Below are 13075 nucleotides of genomic sequence, written 5' to 3' on the forward strand. Positions count from 1 at the left end.
AAAATATAGAAAACATCTTCAATCCAGTCCATTATCTTGGATGTTTTTCATTTGAAACTCGATTCCGTAATAATAAAACAATTATGAATAAAAGGCATCGTATTTTGCACTAGTTTCACTTGTACAAGAAATTTCATTAAAAGAGTGACTACTCAACTGATTTGATAAAATCCTGACCATTTCGCACTAATATCTTTTAATTAAAAAGTTTTTTTACAACTTTTTTCTTTAATTAAGAAAGAGGGGTTTCTTTGGAGGATGCCAAATGGAAATAGAATTATAGAATTAAGGAAGAAAGAATATTCAATATTTACAAGTATGAAAGTTGCAAAATTCATCCCAGCAAAAGTCCATCCACTTAAGTGTTCAAAAGGACAGAAAAATATTCAAAAAGGCATTTGGAATGCCATCATTTTGAAGAAAACAAAACTTTCTCGGAGGGCCGTCTGCCTAACTAAAAGCTGGTGTTTCTCGAACAAAAGATTGTCCTTGTCATCTCTGTATTTTCATTTTATCGACAAATAACATACGCCCAACAGCTCTTAAAAGAGGCAGAAAGAGAACTGGAAACAAAACAATTCAATCATGTAAATGATTACCCTTACCGGAAACTTTTGTTATCACAGTAGTGGATATGTTACAATACGAAAAACATGTGCCAACTGTCGTGTTGGTTTTCGATCCTAATGAAGGCGGACAACAGACAATGATTTTGCGAACAAGTCCACCACTATAACAAGAAGGGGTGCAGGTGGTCCATTCAGTCCAACCTACAAGCTGGCAATAACTGTATGTTGTTCCATTTATAATACAATTTCCTTTGTTATCTACTAATGAGCCAGAGAAAATAACAATACTGACAAGGAAGAAGAAAAGAAGCTCCATTTCCGATATCTGATGCACTCAAAAATGCTTAGCTACTAGAATATATCCCTTTTTGAAATAAAAAATGAATTGGATATTACGTGAAAAATATACAAAAAATACCTTTATTTGACATAACAACCACCATTCAAGTAGACAGTTGGTTATTTTGAAGAAAAACATTTTACACGTTTGTAATCAGTAGAGAGATCAAATACTCTTAAAATTAACTTAAGAAATAAATTATCACCTTTTCACATGGATTTTATCACAAAGAGCTAAAAGAAAAAAATAAGAGAAAACCCAGAATATACCCAAACACTTAAAATTGCAAGCAACTGTTTTGGTTACCTTATCAGATTTATCAAAAATGAACGAGTTCATATTTATACATGTTGTAATGCAAGGTTACAATTGTTATAGCAACAAGAACCACAAAGTACAATCTTGCATATATAAGAGCATGTTGATAACATTCTGTATGCCAACGAAAACTCTAATATGGTATTATTTCTCTATTAGATTTCAATATTTCTCCCAAGTCCGTACTCGTATTATCAGAGTGTCAATGTAAATGCATGGTTGTCCAAAATTATAAGGAATTAGATGAGGAATATGATGTGTTTGTGAAACGCTGATGTCCACGCATGGCAGCTTCTGGCGGGGATTGAATTTTCTCAAATGCATATCAAACTCAAAAGTTCAAGGTCAAAAGTCAAAATTCTTGGTACCCAAAGGAAGGTCTTGTCACAAGTTATACACTTTTAGACGAAAATACAAGCGGATATAACCGACCTAGAAAAATTCAAGATGGCGGCCAATGTGTACCTTGTTTATAATTAGGTAGGGGGTATATTTTTTTTATTAAGGTCGTTTAAAGCGATCGCTAATTAAACGCATTTAATTGATTTTCGAAAAACAAAAGGGGTAGGTTATTTGACATTTTTCCCCGATGGAAACTGCCCAGTCTTGTGTTATCTATTAAAGTGACTGTTTTAAAAGCATTCTTTCATAATATCAAAAACATATGCACCCCTCCACTAAAATTACACGAATGTCCACGCAAACGTTCAAGTTTTTAATATTTAAAGTCTAAAGTAAGAACTGAAATGCAATTACAAAACTGTAAGTAAGAATAATCTAAAGATGCTTTTTTTTTTGTTGGAACACTTTTCCCTTTCCGATTGTTTTCACAAGCATATTTTTTTATTTAAAAAAAATCCATAAAATTGTAACGACTTTGGTGAAATTAAAATCTATTATAGATCTGGAATTTCTTTTAACAAATAAGAAACATAGCAATACAAATCAAATTATCCAAAATCGCGGCGCAAAAAGTTAAGTTTACCTTGATATAATAAGAAACTTCCAGTCTAAGGGCAGTAACTTAAAATAACGTGAAAATAGGCCAATCAAATTGAAATTCAAAATTAATCTAAACGTCATCAATGTCGTAAGACTCAGCAAACTCAGCAGTTTATCTCGCCATCGAGAAAGAAAAAAATCCATGGGAATAATGGATAAAAAAAGAGTAAACACAATATGCTTAAGCAATATTTTAATATAATTACTCAAAATTAGTCTTGACATATATCATACATATTGTTAAAAAAAATGTCGTCATCAAAAATTTCATCAAATGCTATATTTTTCAACTGAAAATGAGTTTTGTTTGCATCACATGATCGTTTTAGTAATTTTGCATTAAAAACTAAAGATAGTTCTTTTTAAACAATTTGGTAACAAGCAAGATGGCGAACTTATCGACTTAAAAATGATATTCATTTAGTATGTTTTACTAGCCTGAAAAATCAAATTACACAAAAAGAGATATGTAACTTTCTTCGACGCCTGTAGATCCGTTTTTCTTTCTGCAACCATTGCTTTGAGCGTATTTGTTGTCCTACTGCACAAAGTGGGCTATGCAATTGAGGTATAATGAAATTTTCATTATGCTACTCACCAGTTTTGGTACCGTATGTTGAAGAAGAGCTCACTAAATACAAAGATGCACATATGCATATTAGCCAACAAAATGTACTTGAGATGTGCATGTCGTAGCTTCGTTTATGAACAAAAACATACCAAGTGTAGAAATTAAGTATCCAACTTGAATACCACGTGTTTAAAGTGATGGTTTATAGAAATTGTTGCATGTGATGTATAATCTTTTGAAAATCAATTCAAAAGCCCTTAACTCAAATAATCTCAAATAATCAGAAAGATTTTATATCTCACAGATTTGACAATTTCTTCGATTTCAGTACAAGTTAAATAGACTCTTTAAAATTGTTTGCAAGATGCATGAGGTAATAAAAAGATTCGGAGAGTAAAAATCAAAATGAAGTGTTAAAATGCCAATTGTGTAGCCATGGACTTAAATATAATATATTTTGAAAGCACATAATCAGGCAATATTTTCTAAATGATTAAATTAAGCTCCTTTGCTATATGATTACTCACAAACTCATTGTATTCTTCCAAGGAAACATCTGGTAGATTATTCAGCAATAATGCACACATTTTGCAGTAGATTCATCAAAATGATTTAAAATGTTTATTAATTTTACATTGGAAGGATACTTTTTAATTATGCAAGAACATATTACAACGTTTAATTAAACCAGCATCTTTAATTATGTCTAAAGATTTCTAAAACAGAAATCTGCAACTTTTCAAACACAAGAAACTTCATGAATATTTTTTCTCTGAAAATAACTTGATCCAATTGATTTTATACTTTGATTAAAAACTAATTATCTCTAGGTGCTTTCCAGAACAGTTAGCTTTGCAATTTCTAATTTCTTGGCCTGATTCCACCTCAAATAAAGAATTATACAGAAGGACTATTACCACCCCTAGTTATAACGAAAAGAAAATGGCTGTTGATAGGACACATATGTAGGTTGCACCCAACCTCCATCCCAACGGTGACATTGCGATGAACATCAATCGGTAAGAATAAGAGATGGAGACCAAAACAGACCTGGAGAAGATCAGTGGAAAAGGTAACAGAGAACAACTGGTCGTGGGAGCGGATCCAGAAAAAGACACACCTTGGAACAACAAAGAAATCTCTGGTGACGACGCAATGTTTCATCAGCACAAAGAGGACTACCTTATTATCGTAATTTTATGCTTCCTTAATCATAGGTTCTAGGGTATTTAGTTTTTACTCAGTCCGACTTTCTGTCTTTCTGTTTATCTGATGCTTGTAAAAATCTTTCTGATTGATCTGAGCTCTGGCTTGTATATTTTACATGTATTTATTTTGACATGACCTTTCTTGGGGTACCGACGTATGTGATCTTTTAACCTTTACCTTGTAGTTTGACCCACCTTCGCAAAATTTTATCAAATTTTAATCTTTGCAATATCATTAGAGCGATTGGTAATATTAAGGCAGCAATATTCATAAGTTATTTTCATCAAAAGAGCTATCCCTGTGTACCCACAATTTTGACCCTTTGAAAAATTTAACTTTAAAAGGTAATTAAGTGCTAAGGCTTACATATTTTACAGGTGTTTCCCACTTTACGAAACTTTTATTTTTATTTTTGGATACCAAATTTTTTTATTCATTTAAATATGAGCTTGAAGTTCGACCAGCATAGGAATCTGCTGTACAGTAGGATCACTGCTTCACAAAAACCTTTTTAGTGAAAGTATTCTAATATAAGCGTTTAAACACTCAGGACACCTAAATTCTACTTTAAAAATGATGTAATTGCAATAATCAACAATTTTCTTTTTTGTTTCGCTTCAATTAAGAAAAGATTACATGTATACATGTATTTTTAAACTTTAACATGAGGTAAATATATAGAAATAATACGAAAAATATCAATTGACATTTATTTGCTTGTGAAGTAAATATATTTAAAAAATAATATTCGACCACATCCTTTTTACCCTATCTAGAAAACATTACAGACTAAAGGATACATATTTTATTTAATTTTATTGAAATCTAACAAAATATCACTGACTAGTAGAAAAATTAAAGAATAAACCAAAGCAATGATGCTGGTGGCATTTTATGAAAAATGATCAGTTGTTACACAGAAATAAAACAGATCAAGTTTTCAATAATAATAGCACACAATGATGAGAAATACAGAAAGTTACTACTGAGACCAGTTGGCAGATTAATACAGAAAACCCCTTTTAAATGAAACATCATTTTGTAACAAAAAAAAATCATTTAATTGTTACAGTTTACAAGAGGCTATCACTTTCTTTGTTGACTGTATTTTACACTGTTGTCCAAACGTACAAAATGATTATTAACCACTAGATAGAAAAAAAAAACATAAACAACTTTTTGTGATATGCAGTAAGATATCAACTGAATTGAATGAGAGTCAGATACTCAGTAACATCAAATAATCCCATTTACATATAAGCAATACATAAGTTTAGATAAACAAAATAATAAAAATCCCTGGAATGAAATCATTAAACACCCGTTCTCAATATAAGGGCTCAAATAATGTCGCCTCATTTTCATTTAAAAGAAATACCCCTGATGTAATTTCTAAATCAACATTATAAATAGTCACATAACAATGAATAAGAATTCATATAATTATCGATCTGAAAGGGTATTTAAGGAGTTCCAAATTCAAATATAGTAGCCTATTTGAAATGTACGTTACTGTCGCCGAGGCAAATATTATTCTGAATCCCCTCTGTGTAATATATAGTTTTGATTCTTAAGTAAAAATTTTCTTAAGTTAAACCTTGTATCATATATATTTCATTTCATAACAATAAATACATTTTCTTTGTGATAATAAATAATTTTTATTGTGAAATGTCCCTGTCGCTTAATTCTATTTCAACCACATTACAAGCAAACACAAAGATTATACACCTGATAGTTTTGTTCTCCTTAATTTATTGATGGGCTAAATTTGAAATTTCAATAGATTAATTACTTCTTCTTAGATAATGTAACATGAAATTGAACAATTTGAGCAACTTTTATCAATATGTTTACGGAATGAGAGACATTTTCAATCGTAGAGATAAGAAAGAAATGTACGTTACCTATATTATTCCATTAAGAATATATTTTAAGTAGAAAATATGAGACGACTCTGAATAAGCAATCCCTTGTATCCTGTAAACTGGCAAAGGCGCTTTGCTGAACACAATTAAAAATTATTTTTTACATGAAAAGTGATCATTTGAAATGTACGTGACTGAAATGTACGTTACCATGAAAATCGAATTAACGAGGCCCGATCTACTTGAACTGCGCATACGTTTTAACGCAGCGTCGACTCAGGCACGTCACAATACCCTTGACTGCCGTCACAATTGAACACAATAACGTCACAATTAAAATGACGTCAAATTGCGCTAAAATGCTTCGCTGATGGTAGCTCTATAGACTGTACATGTTGAAAATTGGTATTTCTATTATTTACACGTTTTTAAAATATTTTTTTAATTTATGCAACTTTAGAACATTAATTATTTTGAGGTATCAATTTCTTGGTATATATTCATTAATTTTACTTTTTTTTTCAATTTGTGAGATAAAAAAAAACAAACACTACAACCAAAAGTCAACGATTTTAGTCTTTAAACTCCTTGAACATGTTGAAGTGTTTATACACACCCTTATTTTATTGAGGACTTAAATAGGCTGATTGCATGGATTAACTTGAGTAAAAAAAAAATCAGTCCATAAATCATTTAAATGCAACCCCCGAAATATTTTATTTTTTATATATTACATGATATTAGTAAAATTCGTCATAAGTTGTCTGCCCCCCCCCCCCCCCCCCCCGTTTTTCCACGTATAACAACGTCGCGTGTTAAGAAAAATATAAAGCATTGAGAGAAAATTATTTCAAAATGTAAGAATTATTTATTTTTTAAAAAACTAATACAGTATTGCAATCGTTTGTTGATGTTATGTTTACCCATGGCGACTTATTTCATCTAGTTGGATAAAATAAATCCTAATTTTGTGTTTTGATATGCCCCCTTTTCACTGCAATAAAGGCTACCTCCAATTTTCTTTGAATTTTTTATAAGAAGAATGAAAATTGCATGATATATGTGAAAAACAAAACATTTCATCATATACATTTTTTTAAATTTTAAATTTCTTTTTTTATTGGAGAGTTTTACTATGTAATTATGTGTAAAAAAGAAAAATGGTCCATAACAGTGTCCCCATTTGACTACAATAAAGGCAAGGTAACAAAATTTCATTCTAATTTTTCTTAGCATAATACATACAAAAATATTTCCAAAAATTAAAATTTTTTATCATACCGTTTTCGTAATTTTCAACTAGATCGGGCCTCGTTAAGTGAATTTTCATGTATTCTCATACTTTCACATACTCGAATGTGTACACAAAGGAAAGTTTCAAAGGTTGGACTTCGGCTAAATCCCAAAATTAATGAAAAGAAACGTTTCTGCTGAGGAAAAAAAATATTAAGGTCAATTATATGTAATATAATTTTGATACCTGATATATATTTCTGAATACGAAACTTGTATGATGCATTTCTTATGATATGCAAGTTCAAATAGTATCAATATATTGCGTGTCTAACGTACGCTTGTGGAAGAGAATTGATTTTTATATTTGAAATGTACGTTACGTATGGTAACGTACATTTTGCGTATTTCTAACTGACATTTTTTTTTTTTAAGTTAGTCAATGAATTGCGTTTGCACGAGCGAAACAAAATTATCGTTATAATCCATTTGACAACTGGCCACATAAATCCATCTAAATGCACCCCCAATCCTCGTAAATGTGGTAGACTGTTACCACGTGCTAGAAAGTTTATTTCTAAGTGTCTTAAATTCATCTTTGGCAACCTTTTTGCAGTTTGTTTACTTTTAATATGCGACTTTTCGTCAATATTAATTTAATTGTTGTTGATAATTTAAAACAAAAAAAAAGGAACAAAAAATAGAAAAAAGAAACAAATAGGCCTAAACCCAGAACACAAGACGGTCACGTACATTTCAAATACTGAAAGGCACACAATACTCAGTTTTGTTTGAATCATTGCATTTTGGGTTATATTTTTCCAGCTCTGCTGAAAAGCACGTATATTTGTGTTTTGAAAAACGATGTTGCAACATACTAAATGAAATTGTTAACAAACTGTCGATGGATATATTCGGAATAGATTTATGTTAAGTTTCAATGGCCAAACACGGGCATTTGTTAGATCATAGCAAAATACATCTGACTCTTATATTTTTTTGTCTGTACCCTTGCACACATTTAGAAGTAACTAGGCTACGACCGGTGTCAATTTCAGCGAAACAGCACAAAAGAATGGTAATGAACTGAGGTGGAGGGGACTCTACAATAATATGTGAAATGAACGTTACCGAAGTAACGTGACATTCATGTAGTTGATGACAAATAACCTCGTTTGTTACATTATGATTTCTTATATTACTGCCTTTAAAAGCTTCATTTAAATGATATTTATGTGAATAATTGCTTTTTTTCAAAATTTTCTTATTACTAATTGACATATTATTACAAGTTTGAAATGTACGTTACCTACTCATATTCTGAGACAATCGTTTCTTTATAGTGGTGATTGCGACATATAACACAATGTGATTACATAGAGAATCTATTTTGGAATAAACTGAAACAAAACGGCTAATTTTTAGATGAATTTTAAGCTTTTTATTAAACAGAAATATATCTTGAAATGTACGTTACATTTACATAGTTTTCTAAATTGGCATAGATATATGTTAAAAAAGACAGTAACTACAAAATAGAATTTTACTACATGTACATGTTAGGTTCCAGTATCTATAGAAAATGACAAGATTCCAAACTGATCGCTCTAAACAAAACAGAGAGAAGAATTTAAAGCATATATTTAAAAAATGTTTTTATACATCTGGATCAAAACGTAACCATTGTTTTTTGAAAGGAAAAATCAAACGCACGTTCGAATGCCGAGAAAATATGTTGCTGACAGAGTTGGTAGGATGTGCTGGTGTTAAGATGAGCTATTCCAATTGTGATTTTAATGACTACATTTTTTTTTACATATCGTTTTGGACATTGAAGAAAGAGTAACGTACATTTCAAGCTACATTTCTGAATAAAATCACCCTCTGCTTGATCGTCTTGTCATTATTCCATGTATTATAATTTGATGAAAAAAACCTGGAAACAAAATCTTCAGATATTTTCTTTCAAAGGTAATTGATAGAAAAATTGTTTTCTTGAACTTCATTTTTTTAAAAATCAGAGAGGCATTTGTGCCCTTATATTGAGAATGGGTGTAAAGAGTATATTCATCAATTTAGATTTGACATTTCTTTACATCAAGAATGATTCAATGGACTTATAGTGTATGAAAAAGACTACCTATAAAATAAGTAGAGGGCTATATAGAGATAACACGATCAGAAAGCTTAATCTGAATCCCCTAATATCGGGCACGAGGTCTTTCAAGTATGTTATTAAAATATCTTACATATTCCTCTGGACACTTTGGTCTTTCTTTTTAAAATAGAATGACACGTATGTTCAAGCTCAAGCATTTTATATTAACTTTCATGGTCTAACATTGATTTTCTTTCAGATACTGAACTAAAGTGACAAAAGGGATACAATAGCGTAAAAAGAAACTTTGTATGACCCATACATTCTTTTAATTCTTTAGAAGGTATAACTTTTCATAAAATCTAAGAATCCATATTCTTTAAAGTAGACTTTTCTTGGAAATATCCTGCTTCTTTAATGCTTTAGACAGCACGAAAGAATATTGTTTTCCTCCGAACTTGCTTTATTTTTTTTTGCATCAACCTCCGAACTTGCTGTATTTTTTTGCATCAATAAAAGTCCAGAAAAGTTGTTTATTATTACGACCTTTCGAGTTAGGATAGACTATACCCGTAACAAGGAAAAGAAATTTTCGTAAAGACTTTATTATGTATTTAAACAGTTGAAAAAATATAAAGAGAGCTAATTCATCATTTAAATTTATGCTATTCTCTTCACATATTTATAGCTACTTTGATGTTGCTAAGAATTTTTTGAAATTTGCAAATAAAAAAAGATTCTGAAATCTACCTTTAAGACTGATCATTGACATGGTCGTTGCAAAAGTTGCTCGAAAAAAAAGTCAAGGTGAAATTTGTTACTTTACTTGATATTCTCGTTGAAGGTAACATGGTAGTAGCAGGTGGAATGTACGGTGCCAACTCAGAGAAATCAGCGTCAGTCAAGTTACAGTTCCTTTTACACGCTTCTTTAACTTCGGTCACTGTCTGATTACCAATAGACGGACAACACACACCTTTGTCGCGTTTTTGTTGTCCAAGAGGACAAATTACGCCATCACATGGCGTCCATTTGGTCTTAAGCATCACAGCACACTCGGTATAATTTTTATCTTTATATTCACAAGATCCAATTCCGTCAGCATTGTAAACAACCATGTACAACATTGTAAAAGTTATAAGTAACAACTGGAAAGAAATGAAGCAGAACATTTTATGGTTTCTGACTTGAATACTATATGTAAGCTTCTCATGATTTCAATTTTATTCAAAGTAAATCTCTCGTCACGTGGTATTTTGAAAGCTTAAAGAATAACCGATAAATTAAGCAGGGCAAAAAATCTCTTGACCACGTGAACAAATATCAGAACTTAACGCAATCATAACAGTTTCAAGTGGTTACAATGCTATGAATAGGAATATTTATTTAAGACCCTGGAGGATAACACACACTCGTCATTTCTCTGTTTTGGCATCACTACAATTCAAAATAAAAATTCATACATTACATCATGATTTGTTCTCTACAGAATAAAGAAAGACTTAAATTTTAAGCCGTGTTTATTTATTTATCTATTTTTTGTGAATAGTCCCCTGTTTTTTTTTTTAGAAGTCACTTACTTGACTTGTTTTTTTAGATAGTCACTTAATTTACTTTTTTTTAAAATTCACTTACTTACTTACTTTATTTGTAAGCTTATATAAATTACTAGTGTACAAAAGGTCAACTGAGTATAATACAACGCGGTATTGGATTTAAAGATTGAGGTATAAAAGACCTACATGTAGTAGATGAAGATAATTTGCCTGAGAGTAAGAGAAATAAGATGCTCAGAGATCAACAAGTGGTCTAATACTCAGTAAAATCTATTTTAGATTTTTGTACCTTCCAGTAATAAGACACTTCTCATAATCACCATATAGACTATACAAAATGATAGTGATTGAGCTCACAAACTCATATCACCCCTATCAAATTGGTAACTCATCACCTGGAATAACTTTTGTGTACAAAAAGGTATTTTTATCTAATTTTTTTTAAATTCATCTATTTAATACAAATCAACCTGACCAGTAAAATCTTAATAGTACTTTAAGTATCATACATTTTAAAATAATGTAATTATTCTCACATTTATTCAATCAAGCTTTTTATTACATTAACAATAGTAATGAATAGCAAATGGTAGAAGCTTCCTTCAATTTAGTTTAGTTTTTCTCTACAAAATCAGCGTCTTGTCGAGCAAAGGAGAATAAGACCAAGTTATTGAGAATATCAGTAATCTAGTAAAACTACAAATTGCTCACAACTTTGAACACTTTTTCTTTAACAATTTTTTTTTTGGCGAAAAAAAATGTTTCTTCACAATAAAATCAATAGAATATTTCCCTTACACAGGAACCCCAACTCGAGGGTCAAGAATGTAACAGTTTGAAAGAAACATCTTTCCTCATCATAAAAGCGCTTTAAGTCGCCCTACTTAATACCAAAAAGTTGAAATTTTTTAAAAAATAAATTGATTTATTTCACTATATAATCAATAAAGTCCAATTCTAGCACCTGAGAATATTCCTAAGGGTCATGATATTCATAACTTAAGAAAATATTTATGAAAGAGGCAGCTTTCATCTGTGCCATGTGCTTAATATGTCGGCCAAATACCCAGGGATCAAACGATTTTCAAAAAATTATGCATTTTCACTGTACAATCCATAGTGCATGCCCTGATCCCCTGATCCAGGATACATGGATTTCAAAACTTTGAAGAGGAACCTTTCTCATCATAAACATGCGGTTACTATGTTTTTCAAATACTCATGGGCAGAGAGGAAGATTTTCATATGACACCGTGGCATAAATTGGTCTCGCCGTGGTTATTGATGGAGGCGTGTATGGTCTAATTTCTATAAAGTTAGTATCAGTCAGATTACGGATGATTTTACACCTATCTTTAATGAAAATTTTGGATCTGTTTATAATGCTTGGACACCAGATTACTTGGTTGTCTTTAGGTTCAACAGCACCGCTACACGGAGTCAGTTTTGAATGTGAGATCCTATTGCACTATTTCTAACAACAAATACATGTACCAAGGTTCATTAAGAGTTTGATTTCAGTGCAAATAGATAGCTATATGACAGGTATATACCAGCAATTGAATGGAATTTTAACAACTTACAAGTCGTTTAATAGCTTTAATATTATGTTTCAGTAGCTCGTGGGTTAAATGATAGCTACATGTAATAACAATGATTGCATATTGCGTTCTTGTGTTCAGCTAGATCTTCTATAAAAAAAATCTGTATCATCCCTATTCTTAGTATTTCTTTGCATCATGGGTAAATTTATTTATTTTAAGTAAGAAATTAGAAAATATTAAAATTTAAGATTTCAATATGACAAAGGTGATTGATAAAAGTTTTGAAAGTACAAAGTGAAGATAACGAACAGAGATTGATTTTAAAAAAGTCTGTAAACAATAAAAATGTCAACAAAGCATGTAACAAGAGTTCCTGGAATTCCAGAGGTGGAATCCGTTGCCTAGGAGGAGTAAGCATCCCCTGTTGATCGGTGCACCCTCCCTGATCCCTATGAAATGATGAATCTACGTGTAAATTATAATAACTTATCTAAAACTGCTACCTTTACTGCCTGGTCCTGGAGACCCTTGTTGTGACGCCGCCTTAATAGTCATTTGTAACTGATTTGTTACTTTAATAGAGCTTGGTTTTGGCGTGGTTGTTGATGGAGGGGTATATGCTTTGAGCTCAAAAAAATCATTATCTGTCAGATTACAGTTAGTTTTGCATCTATCTTTTACAATTATTTTCGATTGGTCCTTCTTTTCGACAGGACAACAAATTCCTTTAAAGCGTATTTGCTGTCCAAAAGCACAGTCTGTACCGT

General features: G+C 31.0%; 1 protein-coding gene across 2 annotated transcripts in view; it reads right to left on the reverse strand.

The window, feature by feature from the left end:
• LOC134253636 (uncharacterized) overlaps positions 1–13075 on the reverse strand; it is a 47553-nt gene that overhangs the window by 17137 nt on the left and 17341 nt on the right. The gene's annotated exons all lie outside the window — the stretch shown is intronic.

This window comes from Saccostrea cucullata, unplaced genomic scaffold (assembly GCF_032062105.1).
Source record: "Saccostrea cucullata isolate Sc308-1 unplaced genomic scaffold, CSIRO_AGI_Scuc_v1 ctg418, whole genome shotgun sequence".
Classification (NCBI taxonomy): Eukaryota; Metazoa; Mollusca; class Bivalvia; order Ostreida; family Ostreidae; genus Saccostrea; species Saccostrea cuccullata.